A 25,398-nucleotide genomic window follows, 5' to 3' on the forward strand; every position below is an offset into this window, starting at 1 on the left:
TTAGTGATTCATCACTTACATATAACACCCAGTGTTCATCATAGCAAGTGCCCTCCTTAACACCCATCACCCATTTAGTCAATCCCCCACCCACTTCCCCTCCAGCAACCCTGTTTGTTCTCTGTAGTTAGTAGTCTCTTATGATTTGCCTTCCTCTTTTTTTTCCTCTTCTTTCCCCTATGTTCATCTATTTTGTTTCTTAAATTCCACATATGAGTGAAATTATATGATATTTTTCTTTCTCTGACTGACTTATTTCACTTAGCATAATACCCTCTAGCTCCATCCATGACATTGCAAATGGCAAGATTTCATTATTTTTGATGGCTGAGTAATATTCCAGTGTGTGTGTGTGTGTGTGTGTGTGTGTGTGTGTGTGTGTGTGTACACCACTTCTTTATCCATTTATCAGTTGATGGACATTTGGACTCTTTCCATAATATGGCTATTGTTGATAATGCTGTTATAAACATTGGGGTGCATGTGCCCCTTTGAATCAGTATTTTTGCATCCTTTGTGTAAATACCTAGTAGTGCCATTGCTGGGTTGTAGGGTAAGTTCTATTTTTAACTTTTTGAGGAACATCTATACTATTTTCATATTTCAATATTTAACATCCATACTATTAACTGCACCAGTTTTCATTCCCACCAACAATGTAAGAGGATTCCCCTTTCTCCTCATCCTAACCAACATCTGTTGTTTTATGTGTTACATAAAACAGCTCTGTGAAAAATGCTGGTGGTGTTTTGATAGGGAAGGCATGAATGTGTAGATTCTTTTGGGTGCTGTAAACATTTTAACAGTATTTGTTCTTCCAATCCATGAGCATGGAATGTTTTTCCATTTTTTTGTCATCCTTGATTTCTTTCGTAAATGTTCTGTAGTTTTCAGAGTACAGATCTTTTACCCCTTTGGTTAGGTTTATTCCTAGGTATCTTATGGTGTTTGGTGCAATTGTAAATAGGAATTAGAATTCTCCAAGCCATCACCTCATTCCCTATTGAAGGTGGCTTGATAAAAGCATAAAACTTGATCCCTTTTCTGACACTACACTCTCTTCCAGTCCTGCCTTAGTGAATTCCTAGGGAGGCTTTTCTTGTCAAACATTCACTGATTATATTTTATAATCTCCTAATTATATGACTTTGCTTCAGAAAATTATATACTATTTAAAAAATGTAATATAAACAATTTTAAATTAATAGATTTGTTATAATTTCAAGCTTTGTATAAATTTTTATCTATAAGTTACATTTTATGATCTGTATAGTGTGCATATGAAAAGAATCCTTAGTGCTGCTAGGGTTGCTTACATATAATAAGCAGTTTAGTCATAAATCAATTTTTCCCTGTTTCCGATTGTGAGCTCCTGTCTTTGTACTTTATAGTCAGAACTACAGAGATACTCATTAGGCTCTCCTTCCTTTTGAAACAGGAGTGGTTCAATTATTCATTAAAATATTTTAGCAGCTTATTGTGAACTAGGCACTGTTTGGGCTAATGGGGAGCTAAAGAGATATAAGGTATGCAATAGCTCTGCCCTTATAGAATGTATATTGCATTAAGTGGAAGAAATTGATTTTCCTTATGTTCTTCCTACATTATGTTGGTGGGTCTGGGGGTACACCTCTATGTACACACAGAGAGAAAAAGAGAGAGAGGGAATTAATGTTAGGTTTCTGTAGGTTGTTTTATTCATTAATATTTCAGCAGCACATTTTAGACTAACATAAATTGTGGAACGTATTTTAAACTACTGTTTTCTTGCTTTGTTTGCAGCATGGGCCTTTCTCAATCTATATGTAGTTATTTTGTCAGACCTCAAGTGCTCTGCTCTACTGCTCTGAGGGATGACTATGTCCATATTCTTCGGTCCCTAAGATTCTCTCACATTGACATCAGTTCAGTTGTCCTTGAAAAGCCAGAGCTTCCCCATTTCCCTTCAACATTATTCACATTCACTTGCTTTCACAAAAGTTTCTTTCAATTGACCTATAGGTTGTCATTCCTCTTTGAATGATGTTTAGACTTTCAAAATTCTCTTCTTAGTTCCTAGTAGTATAAAACTAAGACTTACTGATCTTCAGATTGGAATCTTGTCCAATATAATTTGTGTTTATTCACTGAAAAAGTGAAATTAAAATCAATCACTTTGCAAAATTAATATCAGAGTTCCCAAACATACAATTGTAGAAATATTTGAAACACATACATTTATGAAATCATCTCAGTGAAAACATGAAATAATATGTAACCCTACTATGCTTAAAAGAAAAAATAGAAATAAATCCTTTAAATTTCTCAAAATTAATATTGAATATTTTAAGCAGAACCATCAAAAGTGTATTAGTAAAATTTGTAACTTCTTACAATGTTTAAAAACTCAGAAATTCAGATAGTTTAATTAGTTTATGTAGTATTGTATATGTATTATATTAAAGTAAAATTATAAATAATACACATATAAGGTATAGTATAATGATAAATATTGATACATAAAGAAACTAATTGTTAAGGCTAAGATTTATTGTTTATAAAAAAACTCAAGCAACCAATATCCCCATCACTCTCTGATACTATCTCTAACTGTAATTAAAGATCAGGTGGTATGCAGAGTAATTGATTTACTTGTTATTTTATGTATTTCTGTTTTTCCAACATCGCATTTAAGATTTTACCAAGAAACCTTCGCAGATTTAATCACAATTCTAAGCACTGTACTTAGCATGGAGTCCACAAAAGGAGCTCAGTAGACATTCCGTGAATAAATGATAAAATGAATACTTTTATGTTTGTAAAATAAAATGTAGCCAATATAAATCCTGAGCATTTATATAAAATATGAAAACAAGTATAGGTACATAATATTACATTAGTTTTATTGAGAATTGCTTGTGCAGATGCTCTCTGCAGAAACTCAAAATACAAGATGTTTAAATGCAGCATTTGATTAGAAGAAGTCATTTCAAAGTCTCACAGAGATGTCTTGTCTAAAATCATGGCATATAAACAAATGGGAAATAAGCCCCTGGTGCTATTTGTGTATAAAGTGAAGCAACTAACTTGACACTGAGACAGATGCAGGGCATAGGCAGAAGAGAGGGTAGTTTATGTGTCTGTCAGTCTGTGGAGAGCATTAGGAAAATAAACAAAAGATAATAAATTTGCTTACTCCATCCTTGATGTCATTTATAGTTAAACAAATTTAATTTTTATTACTTTACCTCAGGAGTTCATGTTTGGCCAAAAAGAGGGGGAAAAAAAGTAAATTACTAAAAAAAAAATCCTCTAGATTCTAGAATTTTTTATACATATTCCTAATCATTGAGCAAAGTTATCTAAGGACAAGGATTTTCGTTAACTGTGTCCCTGAAAAAAAAATTATGATTATTTGCCCTCTGAGTCATCAGTAAATTAATAATGACTGAAGATATGTTTCCTTTTTTATTAGCTATGGGCTAAGCTGTTGATTGAAATAGAGGCAGAAAATATCATCAATTAAATTATTAAGTAAATACACCTTTTCATAAGCTGGATGCAATTTAATATTGAACACTGACTGAAGATGACTTTCATGTTTCCGAATGGTGATATTTACTCATCAATAAAAAAAATAGGCAATCCATATTTGACATCAGTTTATTAAATATCAATGAGTTATTCATTTGTACATGAAGATGCTAATGTCACACACACACAAAAAGACCTAGCAAAAGTAAGTATTTAGTAAGAGTCTAACCCAATCTTGAAATTTCTAAATAGAGCAAGAAGAGCAAGCATATACTCAGGGACTTCAGTGCACAGTAATGTATCATTTGACATTCAAGAATCCATTGAAATGGGTGCCTGGGTGGCTCAGTCAGTTAAGCATCTGCCTTCAACTCAGATCATGATCTCAGGGTCCTGGGATCAAGCCCCACATCAGGCTCCCTGCTCAGCGGGGAATCTGCTTCTCTGCCCCTCCCCTGGCTCCTGTGTGTGCTCTCTCTCTCTCTTAAATAAATAAATAAAATCTTTTTAAAAAAGAGTCCATTGAATTCATGAAGCAAGAAGTCATTTTCATGACTAGTTTAATAATTTTCTTTGAACTACATGCCTGTTTTTTAAGGACTTACAAAACCCAAGGAACAGAATTCTCCAAAAAATTAGAAAAGACTGTTTTAAAGTAGGTTATAATCTAAATAATACTGTTTTTTTTTTTTTTTTAAACTAGTCCTATGAAGTAAGATTTCTGCAAATTGTGGCAGAGGTCTAAAATTTCATTAAGCTGGAATATTTTTTTTCTCAAAGTGTTAACTCTGCATCAAGAGATAAAACGTCAATATATGATATATGTATTTAAAACTGTAAAGGAAGACTTGATTGAAAGTAAAGAATTGGGAACCTTCACAGATGAATTGGGAATGATTTCTCAGATAGATTGTATAGAGCTAGAAGAGAGGAAGCCAAGAACAGAAAGCTGAGGAACCTTAATACAGAATGGCCAGGATGAACTGAGTTGGTCACATTACATTACTGACAAAATTCTTATGTACATGGGGAGAGGGGTGGTGGGTGGACCAAATGGGTGAAGGCGAGTGGGAGATACAGGCTTCCAGTTATGGAATGAATAAGTCGTGGGAGTAAGAGGTACAGCATACGGAATGCAGTCAGAGGTATTATAATCGCGTTGTATGGTGACAGATGGGAGCTGCGCTTGTGGTGAGCACAGCATAAAGTATAGAGAGGTTGAATTGCTGTGTTGTACACCTGAAACTAATGTAACAATGTGTCAACTCAACTTCAATTAAAAAGAATGTGATAGGGCGCCTGGGTGGCTCAGTCGGTTAAGCGACTGCCTTCGGCTCGGGTCACGATCCTGGAGTCCCGGGATCGAGTCCCGCATCAGGCTCCCTGCTCGGCAGGGAGTCTGCTTCTCCCTCTGATCCTCCTCCCTCTCATGCTCTCTGTCTCTCATTCTCTCTCTCGCAAATAAATAAAATCTTCAAAAAAAAAAATTTGTTGGGCGCCTGGGTGGCTCAGTCGTTAAGCGTCTGCCTTCGGCTCAGGTCATGATCCTGGAGTCCCTGGATCGAGTCCCGCGTCGGGCTCCCTGCTCGGCGGGGAGCCTGCTTCTCCCTCTGACCCTCTCCCCTCTCAAGCTGTTTCTCTCTCTCTCTCTCAAATAAATAAATAAAATTAAAAAAAAAAAAGAATGTGATAAAGAAATAGAGGCTCTCTCAGAAAAAGCAAAATCATATATACATTTGGTCAAATCACGATTCCACCCTCAAAAATAATTATGTTTATTTTATATAAAGATGAATGCTGATATTAAATACAGATTTATGATGTATAATTATTTTTTTAAGGATTTTATTTATTTATTTGACAGAGAGAGAGAGAGAGCAAGCAGAAGCAGGGGGAGCGGCAGGCAGAGGCAGAGGGAGAAGCAGACTCCCTGCTGAGCAGAGAGCCCGACATGGGGCTCCATCCCAGGACCCCGGGATCATGACCTGAGCCGAAGGCAGACACTTGAGCCACCCAGGCGCCCCTATGATGTATAATTATAAGATTAAGAGTATTATTGTGCATGTACAGAAACAACAAACACTTCAAACTATTCTTATAAAAATTAATAAAGACATTAATATGATTTATGTATTGCATTAGAACTAATACAATTGTTTTGGTATGTGTAATATTTCACCTTTTTCTTAACATCTATTAAAGTTTTATTATAAATAGTCAAATAATATAAAATATAACTCAGACAAGCATTTATAATCTATAATATGTATAAAGAACTGTATATGGAAAGTCATGACTAAAATGGCATGTAAGTGATACATATGCGATACATACTTAATTTCTTCTAAATATAGAAATTGGCTTATTACTCTATAATCACTACTTTCTAGAAGAAAGGTTTTTACAATTCAATAAAATTTCATTAAATGGAGGAAGTATGTAATTTGTCATCATTCAAATGAGAAATTTCAATTAAAGCCTAAAGTCCGTATTTAAAAATCTATTTTAAAAAAATCTATTTTAGTTTCAGTAAAAGTTAGTAGCCTGATGTTGCTGATTCATTATGTGTTTGGCCTTAAATTAAAATTTATGCCCTTAAATTATGTATCTTGCGCCTACAGTACATAGGTTTTCCCCAGATCCAGTTTAGGTCATTTTGAGGACCATTTCCATTGGTGATTGTGGTTATTGGCCAAATATTTCTAATTCTTCTCCCTTCTAATTACATGTTAGACTTGCATTTTCTGGCTTTCTTATAGATTATTGTAACTATGTGATTAATTATGGCTAATGAGAATGTTACTTCCAGACTGAACATTTAATTACTTTTCTGAGTCTTTCTAAAACCTCTTTTTCTTTTTTCCTTTGCCATGGCAACTAGCAGTGTTTAAGGTTGTGCCCACTCCATCATCCTGAGAGAATTCTCTTTCTATCCTTGATGAGTATAGTGTGACCAAGAAATAAATTTTTGTTATTGTAAGCCACTAAGATTTCGCAATTTTTTGTTGCTATAGCATAATTCAGCCTATCCTTACTGATGTAGAAATTGGTGCCGACATAGGGGATGCTACTGTAACAAAATCAATTCAGACCCTTTGGCAAACAGAATAAAAGCTATAATTTAAGGACTGGAGAATGAATTTTGTAATACAGTGGCAAAACATTTGGTAAACTTTTATCTGCAATGGTATTAAAACAAAAATGTACCTAAGGAATTATATTCCAAAAGAAGAGGTCAGAATATCAGCAACCTTTGCTTATTCCTACTGGCTGTATTTACAAAGCATGACAAGGAAGAGATGAACAAAGAAAAACGAAAAGAAATAGAGGGTCTAGAGATTGGGTGAGGAGGTGAGTTGAGATAGGCAACTGCCACTCATCTCTAACTGGTAAAATATAAAATAGAGGGTTTTGAGCAACAAAGCCTGCTTAGAACTTACCTTTTGCATAGTTGAAATCAAAAGGATAGTAGTCACACTCACACTCATATATTCATTGCCAAGATAATATGTAATACATCACCTGTTTTTCTTAACATCTATTAAACTAATCATCAATGTATATGTGTAGTATGTAGTTCTGGCCTGAGAATTATATGTAAGTATAGGTGATGCGTGGCATTTCCATGCCAAGCATTTACTTGGCAGTTCAAAACCTCAGGAATAACATTTCTTCTAGAATGGCATCCGACATTTGATGGAGGCTTCTCTATCAACCTGGTTCTTGGGGGCTGATTAGGGGACTGTCCCTCCTCTACCCATTACTGATTTACAATATACATGTAGCATAAGGAAGAAAGAGATTTGGAAGTATTGATTGAGATTTGGAAGTATTTATGAATGACACATGATCAAGCCTTTGGTGATGAACACAGGGAAGTATATAAGTTTGGTGAATTCTACATTCTTAGTGGAATCAACCTCTCAAAGGCCCAAGTAAACCATGAAAATTAAGGCCTGATGTAGTATGACAAAATTGCAGTACATCCTATATTACTGAAGAGGAAATGTATGAAGATACTAAGTTTCCTTATGTCATGTTACTAAATGTGGCGCAGTGGCTTATTATGGCTGAGAGGTCAAATGTTTTTTCTGGTATTCCTGTGAAGGAAAGTTTTAGTAAACTCCAGAACTTACGGACTGGGAAAACCAGGACCCCTATATTATTTGTGACAGGATTAGATTCTGAGCAATAACCTCCTGGTTTAGTAATTGTGACTTGGCATCTATAAGCTGAGTCTTCTCATATCATGATTAGAGAGGCTGAGTTATTTTTTTCCCTAAGTATTTAGTAGATTACAGAGTATAATCTTAGAACTGTCATAGACCTAGGGTAAGATTAACTATAGATCTAAAAGTATGCCAACCAGGCAAATAGTCTTTAATAAAATCTTTAATAAAAAAAATTTTTTTAAAGATTTTATTTATTTATTTGAGACAGAATGAGAGAGAGAGAGAGAGCACATGAGAGGGGGGAGGGTCAGAGGGAGAAGCAGACTCCCTGACGAGCAGGGAGCCTGATGCGGGACTCGATCCTGGGACTCCAGGATCATGACCTGAGCCGAAGGCAGTCGCTCAACCAACTGAGCCACCCAGGTGCCCTGGGTAGTTTTTCTTTTTCTTTTTTTTTTTTTTTTAAAGATTTTATTTATTTATTTGAAAGAGAGAGAATGAGAGAGAGCACATGAGAGGGGGGAGGGTCAGAGGGAGAAGCAGACTCCCTGCCGAGCAGGGAGCCCGATGCAGGACTCGATCCTGGGACTCCAGGATCATGACCTGAGCCGAAAGCAGTCGTTTAACCAACTGAGCCACCCAGGTGCCCTTTAATAAAAATTTTTAAGTCATAAAATAAATTTAAGTAGCAAGAAAAATGTTCCAAAGCTACAGGTATATCTGCTAGAAAAGTTTCGTACTTCTCAGGTATAATTTAAGAGTTCTAGTAGATTAAAAAAAATCCTGGACTAACAGGAAATTACAGGAGTTTGACCAAATTAAAATAGCATTCTTACTCTTGGTGGGTATGGCCTTTTTTTTTTTTTTTTTGCAACACATTTAAAAATAAAATAAGATAAAAAAGGAAAACAAATCTGAGTCTGCTTAGAAAAGGAGCCTATTTCAGTTTCACTCTGCACTCAAGTTGAGGGATAAGATGGCAGGAATTTGCAATTGCAGAGAGGAAGGATAGGATGCTGGATCATTTTGGAACATTTTGAAAGAGCCAAAAATCAGATTGCTTTTTCTGCCATTTTTGCTTGAGGAAACATCATTTCTTGTTAGTTCCTTGTCCACAGTGCTGGACCAGTTTAGGCTAATGATGTTCACTCCCATCTGGGCCATCATTACTACAACAATGCTGGCGGAGGAAGTGGATAACAAGTTTTCTTAAGCTGAAGAATTTTTAACCGCCCTTCAATAATAGTTTATATAAACTCCTCCATGTTTTAAATAGCATCAACAGTATGATTCGTACAAAAACATTATTTTAAGCCAAATTTTAGGGCACTAGAAGAGAACTCTCAGCTAACCTGATGCAATTCCACATTTACATGAACAAATCACATTGTGCCAAATGAAAGAAGAAATGTGAAAGGGTCAAGAGGTTTTTCTGTGTAGTGTTTGGTGGAGGCTGTAATGATGGCAGTTGCTCAAGAGCAATTTCCTTCAAGGAAGGAGGTTACTTGTATACGGTACCGAGATTCCTGTTCGTTAGGTTTTCCAAATAAATAAATAAAACCATCCTTCTAGGTTATAAAAGGATAAAATTCAAAGCAGAAATGAAAAGTTTTCTGCTTTGTTAAGGTTTACTCCCAGGTTCTCTTTTGTCTACAATAGTTACTCTCATAAAAGAAAAAAAGACTTGAAAAAGTAGAGAAACAGTGAAGTTAAATGTAACAATAAGGAGATTCCATATGTACAAATTGACTTGATAAAACTTTAAAGACTGAATATTAAGTATTACAAAAAAAAAAACCCAGATAATTCTATAATGCAGGACTTCATTGAGTTCTTTATATGACATGATGAATGTTACATTTGTGTGCCCAAAATGTTTCTGAGAGTACATCCAATATTTGAGAAAAAGTCAATTTATCAGGTCAGCTGGTCAATCCAGTTGCTTCTATAAGTGATTATGATTATAGGCTTTAAACAAAGATGAAAAAAAGTCATCTTTCCATTGAATTCTCAAAAAGCTGTCCAAATTATCTAGTATTTGAGCTGGGTGTTAAAAAAAATAAAGAAGTATCTGATAGGGATTGCATTAGTGCAGATTACTTTGGGTAGTATAGACATTTTAACAAAATTCTTCTAATCCATGAGCATGGAACGTCTTCCCATTTCTTTGTGTCATCTTCAGTTTCTTTCCTTAGTGTTTTATAGTTTTCAGAGTATAGGTCTTTTACCTCTTTGGTTAGGTTTATTCCTATTCCTATTCCTATTCCCTATAGGTTCCTCCCATTCCTCATCGTGGGATCGATTCCTTAATTTCTCTTTCTGCTGCTTCACTATTGGTGTATAGAAATGTGATAGATTTCTGTACATTGATTTTGTATTTGTCAACTTTATTGAATTTGTTTATCTGTTCTAGCAGTTTTTTTGATGTAATCTTTCAGGTTATTATATATAGTATCATGTCATCTGGAAATGCTGAAAGTTTGACTTGTTCCTTACCAATTTAGATGCCTTTTATTTCTTTCTGTTGTTTGATTACTGAAGCTAAGACTTCCAGTACTATGTTAAATAACAGTGGTAAGAGTGGACATCCCTGTCTTGTTCCTGACTCTAGAAGTAAAGTTCTCAGTTTGCAAGGTTGATATTAGCTGTGGGTTTTGTATATGGCCTTTATGATATTGAGGTATATTCCCTCTATTTCTACTTTGTTGAGGGCTTTTTTCATGAATGGATGTTGTATCTTGTCAAATGCTTTTTTTTTTCTTTGCATCTATTGAATGGATCATATGGTTATTATCCTTTCTCTTATTAATGTGGTATATCACATCGATTGATTTGTAAATATTGGACCACCCTTGCAGCCCAGGAATAAATCCCACTTGATTGTGCTGAATAATTCTTTTAATGCACTGTTGGATTCGATTTGTAGTATTTTATTGAGAGTTTTTCATCCATGTTCATCAGGGATATTGGCCTATAGTTCTTTTTAGTGGAGTCTTTGTCTGGTTTTGATATCAGGGTAATGCCGGCCTCATAGAATGGATTTTGAAGTTTTCCTTCCTTTTCTATTTTTTGGAATAGTTTGAGAAAAGTAGATATTAACTCTTCTTCAGATGTTTGGTAGGATTTGCTTGTGAAGCCATCTGATCCTGAGCTTTTGTTTGTTGCAATCCCTGTCAAAACACCAACAACATTTTTCACAGAGATACAACAAACAGTCCTAAAATTTGTATGGAACCACAAAAGACCTCAAATAACCAAAGCAACCTTGAAAAAGAAAAGCAAAGCTGGAGGCATCACAATTCTGGACTTCAAGTTCTATTACAAAGCTGTAGTGATCAGGACAGTATGGTATACTGGCACAAAAACAGACACATAGATCAATGGAACAGAATAGAGAGCCCAGAAATGGACCCTCAACTCTATGGTCAACTAATCTTCGACAAAGCAGGAAAGAATGTCCAATGGAAAAAAGACAGTCTCTTCAACAAATGGTGTTGGGAAAATTGGACAGCCACATGCAGAAGAATGAAACGGGACCAGTTTCATATGCCATACATAAAAATAAATTCAAAATGGATGAAAGATCTAAATGTGACATTTGAAACCATAAAAAATCCTAGAGGAGAACACAGGCAGTAACATCATTGACATCATCTGTAGTGACTTCTTTCTAGACACGTCTCCTGAGTCTAAGGAAACAAAAGCAAAAATGAACTATTGGGACTTCATTAACATTAAAAGCTTGTACACAGTGAAGGAAACAATCAACAAAACTAAAAGGCAGCCTGTGGAATGAGAGAAGATATTTGAAAATGACATATCTGACAAAGGGTTAAAGGGTTAGTATCCAGAATCTACAAAGAACTTTTCTTTTTTTTTTTTTTTTAAGATTTTTATTTATTTATTCATGAGAGACAGAGAGAGAGAGAGGCAGAGGGAGAAGCAGGCTCCCAAGGAGCAGAGAGCCCGATGCGGCACTCGATCCCAGGACCCTGGGATCATGACCTGAGCCGAAGGCAGACGCTTAACCATCTGAGCCACCCAGGCGCCCTACAAAGAACTTTTCAAGCTTAACACCCAAAAAACAATCCAGTTAAGAGATAGGCAGAAGACACAAATAGACATTTTTCCAAAGAAGACATACAGATGGCGAACTGACACATGAAAGGGAAATACAAATCAAAATTAACGTGAGATATCAGCTCACACCTGTCAGAATGGCTAAAATTAACAATACAGGAAACAGCAGATGTTGGCAAGGGTCCAGAGAAAGGGGAACGCTCTTACACTGTTGGTAGGAATGAAAACTGGTGCAGCTACTCTGGAAAACAGTATGGAGGTTCTTCAAAAAGTTAAAAATAGAATTACCCTACAACCCAACTACTAGGTATTTACCCAAAGGATACAAAAATACTGATTCAAATGAACACATGCAATCCAGTGTTTATAGCAGCATTATCAATAGCCAAATTATGGAGAGATCCCAAATGTCCATTGACTAATGAATGGATAAAAAGAAGTGGTATATGTATACAATGGAATATTACTCAGCTATCAAAAAGAATGAAATCTTGCCATTTGCAATGATGTGGATGAAGCTAAAGTGTACTATGTTAAGTGAAATAAGTCAGAGAAAGACAAATATCATATGATTTCACTCATATGTGGAATTTAAGAAACAAAACAGATGAACATAGGGGAAGGGGGAAGAAAAAAGAGAGGGAGGCAAATCATAAGAGCCTAAGAGACTCTTTTTTTTTTAAAGATTTTATTTATTCATTTGAGACAGATACAGAAAGAGAGAGCATGAGCAGGGAGAGAGGCAGAGGGAGAGGGAGAAGCGGACTCCCTGCTGAACCAGGAGCCCAGCATGGGTCTCAATTCCAGGACCCAGAGATCACGACCCGAGCCGAAGGCAGACACTTAACTATCTGAGCCACCCAGGTGCCCCACCATAAGAGACTCTTAACTGTACAGTACAAACTGAAGGTTGCTGGAGAGGAGGTGGGTGGGGAGTGGGCTAAATTGGTGTTAAGGAAGACAATTGTGATGAGCACTGGATGTTATATGTAAGTGATAAATCCCTAAATTCTCCTCCTGAAACCAATATCACACCTATATGTTAACTAACTAAAATTTAAATAAAAACTTGGAACAACAAAAAAAGATTTATATCTTTTTTTTTTTTTTAAGATTTTATTGATTTATTTGACAGAGAGAGACACAGCGAGAGAGGGAATACAAGCAGGGGGAATGGGAGGGGAGAAGCAGGCTTCCCGCGGAGCAGTGAGCCTGATGCGGGGCTCGATCCCAGGACCCTGGGACCATGACCTGAGCTGAAGGCAGACGCTTAACGACTGAGCCACCCAGGCGCCCCAAGATTTATATCTTAATAGTACTTTTAGAACAAAGGTACTAACAGAAGAATAGTTTATATAAAACTGGATACAGTGTAAACAAATTGTCAAGTTAACTGCATTGTTCAAAAGAAGGTGAAAATGTGACCTCAGTTGTCCACTTGTCTGTCATAATGTATATAAACCCAGCTCTATGATTTGCCACATGCCTAGCGTTGGGCAAGATCTTCTGCCTCAGCTTCCTCATCTCTAAAATGAGCACGGTGTTTGCCCTTAAGCTACAGGGGTTTGGTAAAAATTAATGAATTAATATGTGAGAAGTTCTTAGAGCAATGCCTGGAACATTCCAAGTGCTCAATAAATGTTATGAAGATGATGGTGGTTATGATGATGAAGAAGATCTATAAAGACATTAAAGTATGGAGTAAACATTCTTTTGTGCCTTTAAACTCTATAGCCAAATAATTTTCTGTGATACATTTCACTCTACAGTAGAACTTACGGTTTCACACTTGCATTCTCCTACTATTGGCCAGTCCTAATCTCATTCCTTTTCAATTATCTCTGTGGGTTGGCCCATGTTTTTGTAACAAACACTATGTGTCTTGTCTCCACCTAAAATTTAAGCTCACAGAAACTGGGTTCTCTATCTTTATTTCTCTTATAAACATGAATCATATTACACACCTATTAGGTACTTAATAATGAACAATCAAAAAAGAGGAAATAACCCGACTATTTGTCTGTGACTAGTCATTCTAGGTCATCTCAGGTGATGAAATGGATGCAAACAAATGATTTTATGTATTTTAAATACCATGACTTTCCATAAGTGCACATAGCATAACCTGTCTGAATTTCATATATTTTGAAAATTCAGGTCAACTGATACTTATTTTAAATCACCACAAAATATAAGCCCTCAGTGAACAGAATTTCAGACATGTTCATTTTGATTGGGCACAAGAAAGAAAGGGTATAACTTAGAAAAGAAATCTGCCTTTGAGGTAAATCGTGACTTGTGAGGAGCTGTTCCATAAGTAAATGCCTGTTTCATACTATTTTATCTGTTCTGGATATGGAAGCTGTCAGTTTTAAGTCAGGCCAAAAAAAAAAAAAAAAAAAGAAAAGAAAAGAAAAAGAAAAAAAAGGGAAAGAAAGGTATTTCTTAAAAGAAAAAAAAATCTGGGCCACATTTGGCTTCAAAAGCTTCTTTGCTCATTTATTTGACTGTTGGCCTAAATTCAAGAAGTAAAATTTCAAATAAGATAGTTTTTCTTTGTATCAGTTTTTGGGCTACAAATGAGGACACAAAATAATAAACATTTGGGGGGGACGTCCTCAAATCTCTATCATTTCTCTAGTGTTTGTTGCACACACAGTTTATAGCCATGTGTCCAACTGTAGTTCAACCTTTTTGGTCTATAAAAACCTTGAAAATCATATTGAATTCACTTATTTAGCAGTCATTTATTGATTCTGCATTAAAGCCTTACTTCACATAAGACTTGAGAGTGGAACTAAACTCTATTTCATCTTAATTGAATCTTCAGTACCTTAGGTTAGTAGAAAGGGATCCTGACCACATATGCTAAATCAATTAATAAAAGATGCTATGTAATATCTTCATTGTCATTAAGAAAGAACTGAAGACCTTACATATTACCTTGCCAAAGGTAATTTAAATGAAATTACCTGATTAATATTGAAAAGCAAAGAATTCATCAGGATATAGGCCCAGATGAATCTGAAGGTTCAAATTTGTTCATTAGGCTCTGACTCTAGGTTGATTAGGCATCTTCTTGTTATAAGGTAGAAAGATGGCGTACACACACACACACACACACCTTTCTTTCCAAGCATACATAATGAAGAACATCCATGCCTAATTTATTTATGGTGTGATATTTGAGAATTGAGGTACTTGGCTTCATATTCCAGGTGTGACATGTCCATAACTATAGAACCCTGAGCTAGTTTTGTTTTGTTTTGTTTTGTTTCATCTGATGTCTTGTTTAAGTATCTGTAAAAATGGGAATAATCATGATGTCTATCTCATGGAATTATCTGAAGGATTAAATGGAATGATCCAACTTGAAAGGCCACTGTCATGCTTGACAGAGGTTATTCAGTAAATGATAGCTACTATTAATATTATGGCTATTATGATTATTTTACATACGTAAAAAATGTCCTCACCAACTCCCAAAGTTAGACAAACCTAAATCTCATCTGCTAAATCCCAAATTGATGTCATGGGACAAGAGTTCTCCGAATCATGAATACTCAGTATGTTTTCCTTGAATCAGGTATAGATGTACTTTATCATGGTCCAGAAACCTGTGGCTTAATAGTCAACAACCACTCATAATAACCTTCAATATGTGGTTATATAGAAACAGCAGCAACAACAACAACAAAACAGACAGGCAGGATAATTGTAGTATCTAACACCATTTGAAGGTGAATAGAAGACACACAGCATGCAAAATTCAGTGTTATACTGCACGTGTCCTGTTTACCTGGAGTGGAATATCAACTATTCTCTTTCCTCACCACGGCATGAATTCTGAATTCTGTATATGTTTATCTCTCTTTCTATTCTCTGAAAGGATCTATTTTGATCAGTTTATCTATGGCCAGATCTGGGAGAAGTGAGGTGGGGTCCATAATACTTTATCAGAACTCTTCTTATTCTTGTCTAAGAACTGGGGATTTGCTTAGGGCTGAGCTATAGTATGCCTGTGTTGCCAGATTAAAGTATCTCTGAAAGTATAACTCCCTTAAAACTTAGTAAAATTCCACTCATTTTAATTATTGGAAACTCCACAAACTACAAATACAAATCTCAGATCTTTGTTATTGTCTTTTTCTCAAATCTCCTTTGCCTTAGAGTGACATAGCCACTTCAGCTTTTTATATTTTTTATTAAAAGTTTTCATGTTATATCTTTTTATATCTTTTAACTTTTAGTTTAACTACATTCTTATATTTAATATTGATTTATTATAGACAGCATATAGTGGGATCTTCATTTTTTAATTGAATTTTTCAATCTCTACTTTGGAATTGAAGTTTTTATACCACTTAATCCAATGATTGATTTGGTTGGGTTTAATTCTATATCTAGCTAAATATCATTATTTTCCTATTTATTTTTTAGTGCTTTTCTGTTCCTTTCCTGACTTCATTTGGACTAATTATTTTTATGATTCTGTTTTATCTCAACTATTGCTTATAAGCTACAACTCCTTTTTTTTTACTTGTTTGTTAATTTTGTTTTGTTTTTGGTGGTTGCTTCAGAGTCTGCAATGTGTATCATGAACTTATCACAGTCTACTTTCAAATGATACTATACACTTCAATTATAATGAAAGGACTTTACAACACTGTAATTTCATTTCCCCCTCTCATTCTTTGTGTTATTTTTCTTATATATTTTATTTCCACATATGTCTTATACCCCCAAATACACTCTATTATCTGTACTTTATCCAGTCAGTTCTCTTTTAGAGAGATTTTAAAATGAAAAAAAATATGTATCACATATTTATCATTTCCAGCGTTATTCATTACATTTAGAAATAAATATCTAGTATCATTTTCCTTCTACTAAAATCTTTAGCAAGTTTTGTAGTGTGGATCTGCTGGTGATAAATTCTGTCGGTGTTTGATTATCTGAAAAGGTCTTTATTTCTCCTTCATTAAAAAATATTGATTTACAAATGGTATAAAATAAATTGCACATGTTAAAGCATATAGTTTGATGGATATTGACATATGTATACAATCTAGATAATAGATTTTGCATCAACCCAAAATTTTTTCAAATTCCTCCTTCCTGCCTCTTACCCACTCACTCTGGCGACCATTGATATGCTTCCAGTTGCTATAGATTAGTTTGCATTTTCTACAATTTTATATAAATAGAATCTTACAGTACGTACTCTATTTGTCTGGCATCTTCAACTAAGCATAATCATTTTGAGATCCATCCATTTGTTTGCACACAAGAATAGTTCATTCTTTTTAATTGCTGAATATTTCATTCCATCAAGGAGTAAGAGGAATAGATGATGGAGTAAACATGTGTTTAACTTTTAAGATACTGTCAAATTATTTATCTTTATTTACCCAGAAGGGTATGAGACTTTCAGTTTCTCCACTATCTTGGCAGCACTTGGCATAGTTATTTAGTTTTAGACCTAATAGGTTTGTAGTTGAAATCTCATTATAGTTTTAGTTTTCTTTACAGCTAATAATGTGGAACATCTTTTAGTGTTCTATTTGTCATCCATATATTTTCTTTGATTAAATGTTAATTAAGAAAACTTTGCCCATTTATAATTGGTTTATTTGATTTCTATTTATTGAGTTTTGGGTTCTCTATATATTTTCAATATATGGCCTTTATGTGACTAGAGTATATTTTCTCGAAGTCTATGCCTTCTCTTTTCATTTTCTTTTTTTTATTTTTAAAAGATTTTTATTTATTTATTTGACAGAGAGAGAGACAGCGAGAGAGGGAACAAGCAAGGGGAGTGTGAGAGGGAGAAGCAGGCTTCCCGCGGAGCAGGGAGCCCGATGCAGGGCTCGATCCCAGGACCCTGGGATCATGACCTGAGCCGAAGGCAGACGCTTAACGACTGAGCCACCCAGGCGCCCCTTCTTTTCATTTTCTTAATAGTGTCTTTTAGAGTAGAAGTTCTTAACTCAGATGGATTTCAGTGTATTGATTTTGTCTCTTATGAATTATGCTTTGGTGCTGTGTTTAAGAAATCTTTCCGTAACCAAAGTTTACAAAGACATGTTTTCTTCTAGAAGTTTTATAGTCTTTGCTTTTGCATTTAAATGTATTACCCATTTGAGGTAATTTATGTAAATGTTGTGGAATATAGGTACAAGTTCATTTATTTTTCATATAAATTTCTAAAACTTCAGGCACTATCTATTGAAAAGACAATTGTTTTTTCCACTGATCTGCTTTTGTACCTTTGTTAAAAATCAAATGACTATATATTTGTACATCTACTTCTGTACTCCCTATTACATTCCATTTATCTATCTGATACATATACAACATTGTCATGGCTGCACCATTTTACATTCATACCAACAGTGTACAGGTGTGCCAGTTTCTCCCCATTCTCATCAATATTTGCTACTTTCTGTTTTTTAAGAGTAGTCATCCCAGTGTGAGGTGATCTCATTGTGGTTTTGATTTGCATTTTTTTAAAATTTTTTAAAAAGATTTATTTGGGAGAAAGAGAGCATGAGCAAGTGGGAGGAGGGGCAGAGGGCTAGAGTCTCAAGCAGACTCCCCACTGATCATGGAACCTGACATGGGGCTTGATCTCATGACCCATGAGACCATGACCTGAGCCAAAGCCAAGAGCTGGACACTTAACCAACTAAGTCACCCAGACGCCCCTTGATTTTCATTTTTTTAATGATTAGGAATTCTTTATATCTTCTGGTTATTAATGCATAATCAAATAGATGAGTTGCATATATTATTCCCATTCCATAGGTGGCTTTTTCACTCTATTGATTATGCCCCTTGATGTACAAAAGGTTTTAATTTTGATGTAGTACAATTTATCTATTCTACTTTCATTGCCTATACTTCGGTATCATATTCACATAGTCACTGCAACATTCAAGTTATGAAACTTCCTCCCTTGTTTTCTTCTAAGTTTTGTAACTTACTTTTAGGTCTTTACTCTATTTTGAATTATTTTTTGTATGGTGTAAGAGAAGGTCCAACTTAATTTTTTTCATGTGGAGATATCCAGTTTTTCCAGCACCGTTTGTTCAAAAGACTGTTCTCTCTCCATTAAATGCCCTTAGCAACTTTGTCAAAAAACATTTGACCATATATGTAAGAATTTACTCCTGGGCTTGCTATTCTATCCCATTTGTCTATATGTAGTCTGTCTTCATGCCAGTACCACACAATTTTGATTACCGTAGCTTTGTAATTAGTTTTGAAATCAGAAAGTATGAGTCCTCCAACTACATTCTTCTTTTTCAAGATTGTTTTGACTCTTCAGGATCCCTTGAGACTCTGTATGAATTTTAAGTTGGATTTTTTTTTTCTGCTTTTATAAAACACACTTTTGGGATTTTGATAAGGATTACATTAAATCTATAGATAACTTTGTGTAGTATTAACAGCTTAACAATATTAAGCCTTCCAATCCATGAACATGAAATGTGTTTCCTTTTACTTGTGCCTTTAATTCTTTTGTCAATTTTTTGTAGTCTTCAGTTGTACAAGTGTTTCATCTCCTTGTTTAAGATTAATCCTAAGTATGTTATTCTTTGTGATGCTATTGTAAATGAAATTGTTTTCTTAATTTCCTTTTTGGATTGTTCATTGGAGACTTTTTTCATAGTTAAGAATCTTTCTGGAAAGATATTCCATGTGCACCTAAAAAGAAGTTGGAAATTTCACTTGCTCTATAAATGTTATTCAGGTGATGTTGGTTGATAGTTTTGTTGTTGTTGTTTGTTTTTGTTTGTCTTCTATGCCTACTGATTTTCTGTCAAATATCCCATCAACTATTGAGAGAGGAATATTAAAATCCCCAATCATATTTGGTGATTTACAGTCACATCAGTTTTTGTTTCATGTATTTTGAAGTTGTTATTAGGCACACAACCATTTAGCATTACTATGTCCTCTGAATTAAATGACCCCTTTTTGTCATTATGAAATGATCCACTAAAGAGAGTGATCTAAATAAAAATGACAGTTGAATTAAAAGAGTTGCTAATATTTCTGAGGATGGAAATAGAAAAAGAAGATGAAGAAGAAGAAGGATAGGAAGAGGGGCGCCTGGGTGGCTCAGTCGTTAAATGTCTGCCTTCAGCTCAGGTCACGATCCCAGAGTACTGGGATCAAGCCCTGCCTAGGGCTCCCTGCTCAGCGGGAAACCTGCCTCTCCCTCTCCCACTCCCCCTGCTTTTGTTCCCTCTCTCGCTGTCAAATAAATGAATAAATAAATAAGGATAGGAAGAGGAAAAGAAGAAGAAAGAAGGAAGTAAAGAGAAGGGGAGAAAGAGAAGAAGGAGAAGAAAGAGGAGGAGGAAAAGGAGAAGGAAGAGGAGGAGAAGAATGTAAAACAAAGATAGATTTAACTCTAAATACAGTGCCAAGCCCAGAGAACAGAATAACTATTAGACCATGACTATGTTTAGTCAAGTAAGAACTTTTCTGGCCCTCAGTAAATCTCCTCCTTTTTTTTTTTTCCTTTTTTCTTTGAACTTGAAAGAATAAAAACCAGAGTTAGCATATAAGAATGAGAATGTAGAAGAGCAAGTTTGGGAAAAAAAGACACATAGTATAACTCCTTTTTCCACTAAAGGTACATACCCTGACAGAGACCAAGTTGAGATAAGAGTGAAAGCTAAGCTTTATCATTAATAAAATTTATAAATTTTAATTATTAATTTGGACTGGCATTATTAATCACTGACTTGATATTACCTTTATGACTGGAAATGATTGTAGGAATTTATGTTACTAAAAGCATGGATAAAAGCCATAGAACTTTCTCTGATTTGCCTAAAAAAATCAGAAATGGATTTAATTATACTGTGAAAGACAAAAAATAGTGATTTCTGACTTCATTAATTTTGCATGTTTAACCTAACATTTACTTTATCATGATGTCTTTCCAATTTATCTTTGGCTTTTTCCTAGTCTACCTTGTCTGACCTTCTTCTTACTAGATGTCAATTTGTTTAAATTCTACTAAACTATTTCCTTCTCATCTTTGAAGCACCTTTAACTGTCAATGAGATGACGGATTTTTAAATCAAGAAATGAAAAAATGATTTTTTCCAAAAATGAAAAAAATGATTTTTAAATCAAGTAAATGAAGCTCAGAGTCTAATTTTTACTGGCTTTTCTTGTAAAGCAATTAATAAGGATTTTGACTGAGGAGTTTCTTTACTTTGCAAAGGATATTACCAGGTTATTTATCAAAGAGTTTTGAAGAGACTTCAAAAAAACATCCTTCTCAGCACATTTTTTGCCTCCCTGTTCTTCACTAGACAATAATAAAAAATTGAGTTTAGCTATATAAACATTATGCTAATCACATTCATTTATGCAAGCTGCTTAACATTGTGCCTAATTACCATGAAGCACAATAAGGATTAGTCATATTATTAAATATGCTAGATAATTTTGTTGTAAATTGTATTTGATTAAAACCCTAAATCCTGCTCATATGTGTTCAGACATCATATTATGTTGCTCAGGAAACACAGCTACTCACAACATAGAAAAGAAAGCTCATACTTACCTTCTTTTTGTTGTTTCCTGTTATCCTGTCACTCTGAATTTCTCTTAATGGCTTACATGGTCTTTTATTCTGAGGTGAATGGCCCTAGCATGTTGAGGAAATGTGTAGGCAATAGCTCCTTGATAATGCTATCCTTTCAACTTTTCTCCTTCAACCTCTTTCTAGGCGGTAGAGTCTCTCAGGCAATGTCATAGGTCCTCTTCTTTTATTCAGTGAGAGTATAGACTTCTCATTTTTATTCATGGTTTTATGTTCCATCTATATGCAGAAGATTCTAAATATTTATCTTCTATCCAGACTGCTTCCCTCTTCTATATCTCAACTCTGATTAATTCATACCTCTACTTTGAAGATTCAAAAGCATTTTCAAATTAATGTATCCAAATCTCAGCTTGTGATATTCTACACAAAGCCCCCAACCCATAGTTGTTTATTATCTCAGTAAATGCTACCACTTAGTTCACTCATTAAATAGGTATTAATTCAGTGCCTGTTACATAAAAAGCACTGATTTAGGCACTACATAATAGCTTTAAACAAGACAAAGACCTTGCTTTCATGATGCTTATGCCTCAATATACCCAAATGCTCAAGTCATACAATTAAGAGTCTCTTGAGAATTCTCTTTCTCTTTAACTTTGTAGATTTAACTTCCAACATAAATATCAAATTAGGTGAATATGACACTGAAGCAGAAGCTCAACAATATAAATCAGACCAACATGAAAAGAGGTTAAAAACACCTCCAATGAGTATATAGACTAGTACTTACTTCAGCCACAACAGGTACTAAATTTATGGCCACGAGACTAATTACACATCACACTGGCTATTGAGTCTGAATGTACTAATAAATTGCCTTACTTGATAAGGACTTACTTGGAGACAGAGTAGAGCTGATATTCAGATGAATGTCAGTTCCTACATTTTATAGTAGCCAAAAGAAGGGAAAAATTGACACAACACATTTTGCCAGTTATATTTAACTGAAAACACTTGGAGTGCCATAGTGCAAAATGCAGTCAAGAAGGGCATTGATGGCAGATATCCAGTGAAAATGTTCTATTTGTGTTGTGAAATTGTGGGCCATCTTAGCTGGCCATAACTATTTACTTCAAATAAAATATACTGGAACAAACCTTGCTATTACAAAATCTTTGCCAGTAAGACAAACACTTTTATTTGAAGTCTGTATTTGGTCTGTTAGATACCAAATAAAACATTAGTTTAGGAAAGCATGTGTGTTATTTGAAAGATGCGCTTTAATGAAAATACTATTCATACTCACTTTTGATTTGTTTCTTACTTGTTTTAAGGCAATTACTATTGACAACATGATTAAAAAAAACATTCCTTAAACATACCTGAGTTTGAGTACTGGATATGCTCCTGAAGATATGTAATATTAGACAGATAACTTAAGCACAGTTTGCTCTTCTACACAAGGGAATAAGCAACTACTTTGATTTTGTGATAATAAGTGATTATATATATGATAGCTCTTCGTAAACTATGTTACTCTCTACAATACTAATATTAATTATAATAAGAGCTATTTTTTGAGCAGCATCTACTCTAGGCATTTAATTCATTTAATATCATAGTTATTATTATTACTACAAATTAAAAAAAAAAAAACCTGCAAAGTTAAACACACACACACACACAAATGCATATACACATGTCATTCCTCCCTAGAGAAATCATCTCAAGGTCAATATTATAATGGTTGGAGAACTGCCATTGTAAAAAGTGTTCCCTTGAGAGATTTACATGCTCATTTATTTTCTAAAATAGTACCCATTTAAGTATTTTTTGTTAAGAATCATTTAACTGGACTCTCTAGACATATTAGTATATCGTTCTTCAAATAGTAAAGCCATCTTGTTCCAGACAAAACTAGTGATCTGAATGCTTTTGTTGCTCATCATAATAAGTTTTTCTAATTCCAGAAGGATCTGATCTTGTATTAATAACATCAAATCCATGACAGAGCTGTTTGGTTTTAGAATTTCTTTTTTTTCATTATTGTCTAAGTACAAAATCTGATGGAAACTACAAAAAGCTTCTAAAAATAATAGATATAAATATACAAAAATGTAGGTACATTTACAGCATTAGATGATCAGAAACTAAAACAAAAGTAATTTTGAATAGTAAAAAAAAAGTACTTATTGAGTCTTTTGAACCAAGAACATGGAAAAATGTCACCATTTATTTAGATCTTCTTAAATTCTCTGAGCAATGTTTTGAAGTTTTTAATGTACAGGTCTTGCATGTTTTTCATCAGATTTATCTCAACATATTTCATATTTATAAATCCAACAAAAGCTGTGCAAGACCTGTATACTGAAAAATACAAAATATCACTGAATGAAAATTTTTAAAAGATCTATAGGACTATAATGAGTTCAAATGTCCAAAGATTCAATATTGTCAAGATGTCACTTCTCTCCAAATTTATCAACAGATACAAGTCAGTTCTAATAAAAATCCTAGCAGGAACTCCAAGACTTATTATAAAGCTATAGTAATCAAGTCAATGTGGTATTGGTAAAAGAATAAACAAATAGATCAATAGAATAAAATACAAAGTACAGGAATAGACACCCCATAAATATAGTCCAATGATCTTTGACAAAGGAGCAAAGACGATACAATGAATCAAACAAAGTCTTTTCAACAAATAGTACTGGAACAACTGGACATTCATATGCAAAAATATGAATGTAGACAGACCTTACACACTTGAAAAAATTTTATTCAAAATAGATTATGGACTTATATGTAAATTGCAAAATTATAAAACTCCTAGAAGATAACATAGGAAAACCTAGATGACCTTGGGCTTGGTGGTAACTTTTTAGCTACAACACCAAAGGCATGAAAGAAAAAATTAGTAATCTGGACTTTAGTAGCATTAAAAAATTTGTTCTACGTGAAAGACATTGTCAAGTGAATTAGAAGACGAGTCACAAACTGGGAGAAAATATTTGCAAAGGACACATCTGATAAAGGACTGTTAACCAAAATGTACCAGGAAATTTTAAAAGTCAACAATGCAGTATCACCTCACACCTGTCAGAATGGCTCTAAAATCAACAACACAAGAAAAAACAGGTGTTGGCAAGGATGTGGAGAAAAAGAAACGCTCTTGCACTATTGGTGGGAATGCAAACAGGTGCAGGCACTGTAGAAAACAGTATGGAAGTTCCTCAAAAAATTAAAAATAGAACTACCTTATGATCCAGCAATCACACTACTGAGTATTTACCCAAGGAATACAAAAACACTAATTCAGAGGGATATATGCACATTATGTTTATAGTAGCATTATTTGCAATAGGCAAGATACGGAAGTAGCCTAAGTGTCCATCCATAGATGAATGGATAAAGAAGAGGTGGTATGTGTGTATGTGTGTGTCTATATATATCTATATATACACACAGTTTCCATAGTGTAGTGGTTATCACGTTCGCCTGACACACATATAAATGATGGAATATTATTCAACCGTAAAAAAAAAAGAGTGAAATCTTGTCATTTGCAATGCCATGGTTGGAGCTAGAGAGTATAATGCTAAGTGAAATCAGCCAGTCAGAGAAAGACAAATACCACATTATTTATATGTGGAGTTTAAGAAACAAAACAAATGAGCAAAGGAAAAAAAGAGAGAGAGAGAGACAATCAAGAAAAAGACTCTTAATTATAGAGAACTCCCAGAAGGGAGATGGGTGGGGGGATGGGTTATATAGGTGATGGGGATTAAGGAGTGCATTTGCAATGAGCACTGGGTGATGTAAAGAATTACTGAATCACTATATCGTACAACTGAAACTAATACAACACTGTATGTTAACTAACTGGAATTTAAATAAAAACTTAAAGCCTCTCAACAATAAAAAACAAACAACTTGATTAATAATTGGGCCAAAGACCTTAACAGACATCTTGCCAAAGAAGATATACAGATGGAAAATAAGCATATAAAAAGATGTTCCACATCATAAAGTCATTATTATAACAAATTACAACAAGGA

Source organism: Neomonachus schauinslandi, chromosome 4, assembly GCF_002201575.2.
Source record: "Neomonachus schauinslandi chromosome 4, ASM220157v2, whole genome shotgun sequence".
In the NCBI taxonomy this organism is placed as follows: Eukaryota; Metazoa; Chordata; class Mammalia; order Carnivora; family Phocidae; genus Neomonachus; species Neomonachus schauinslandi.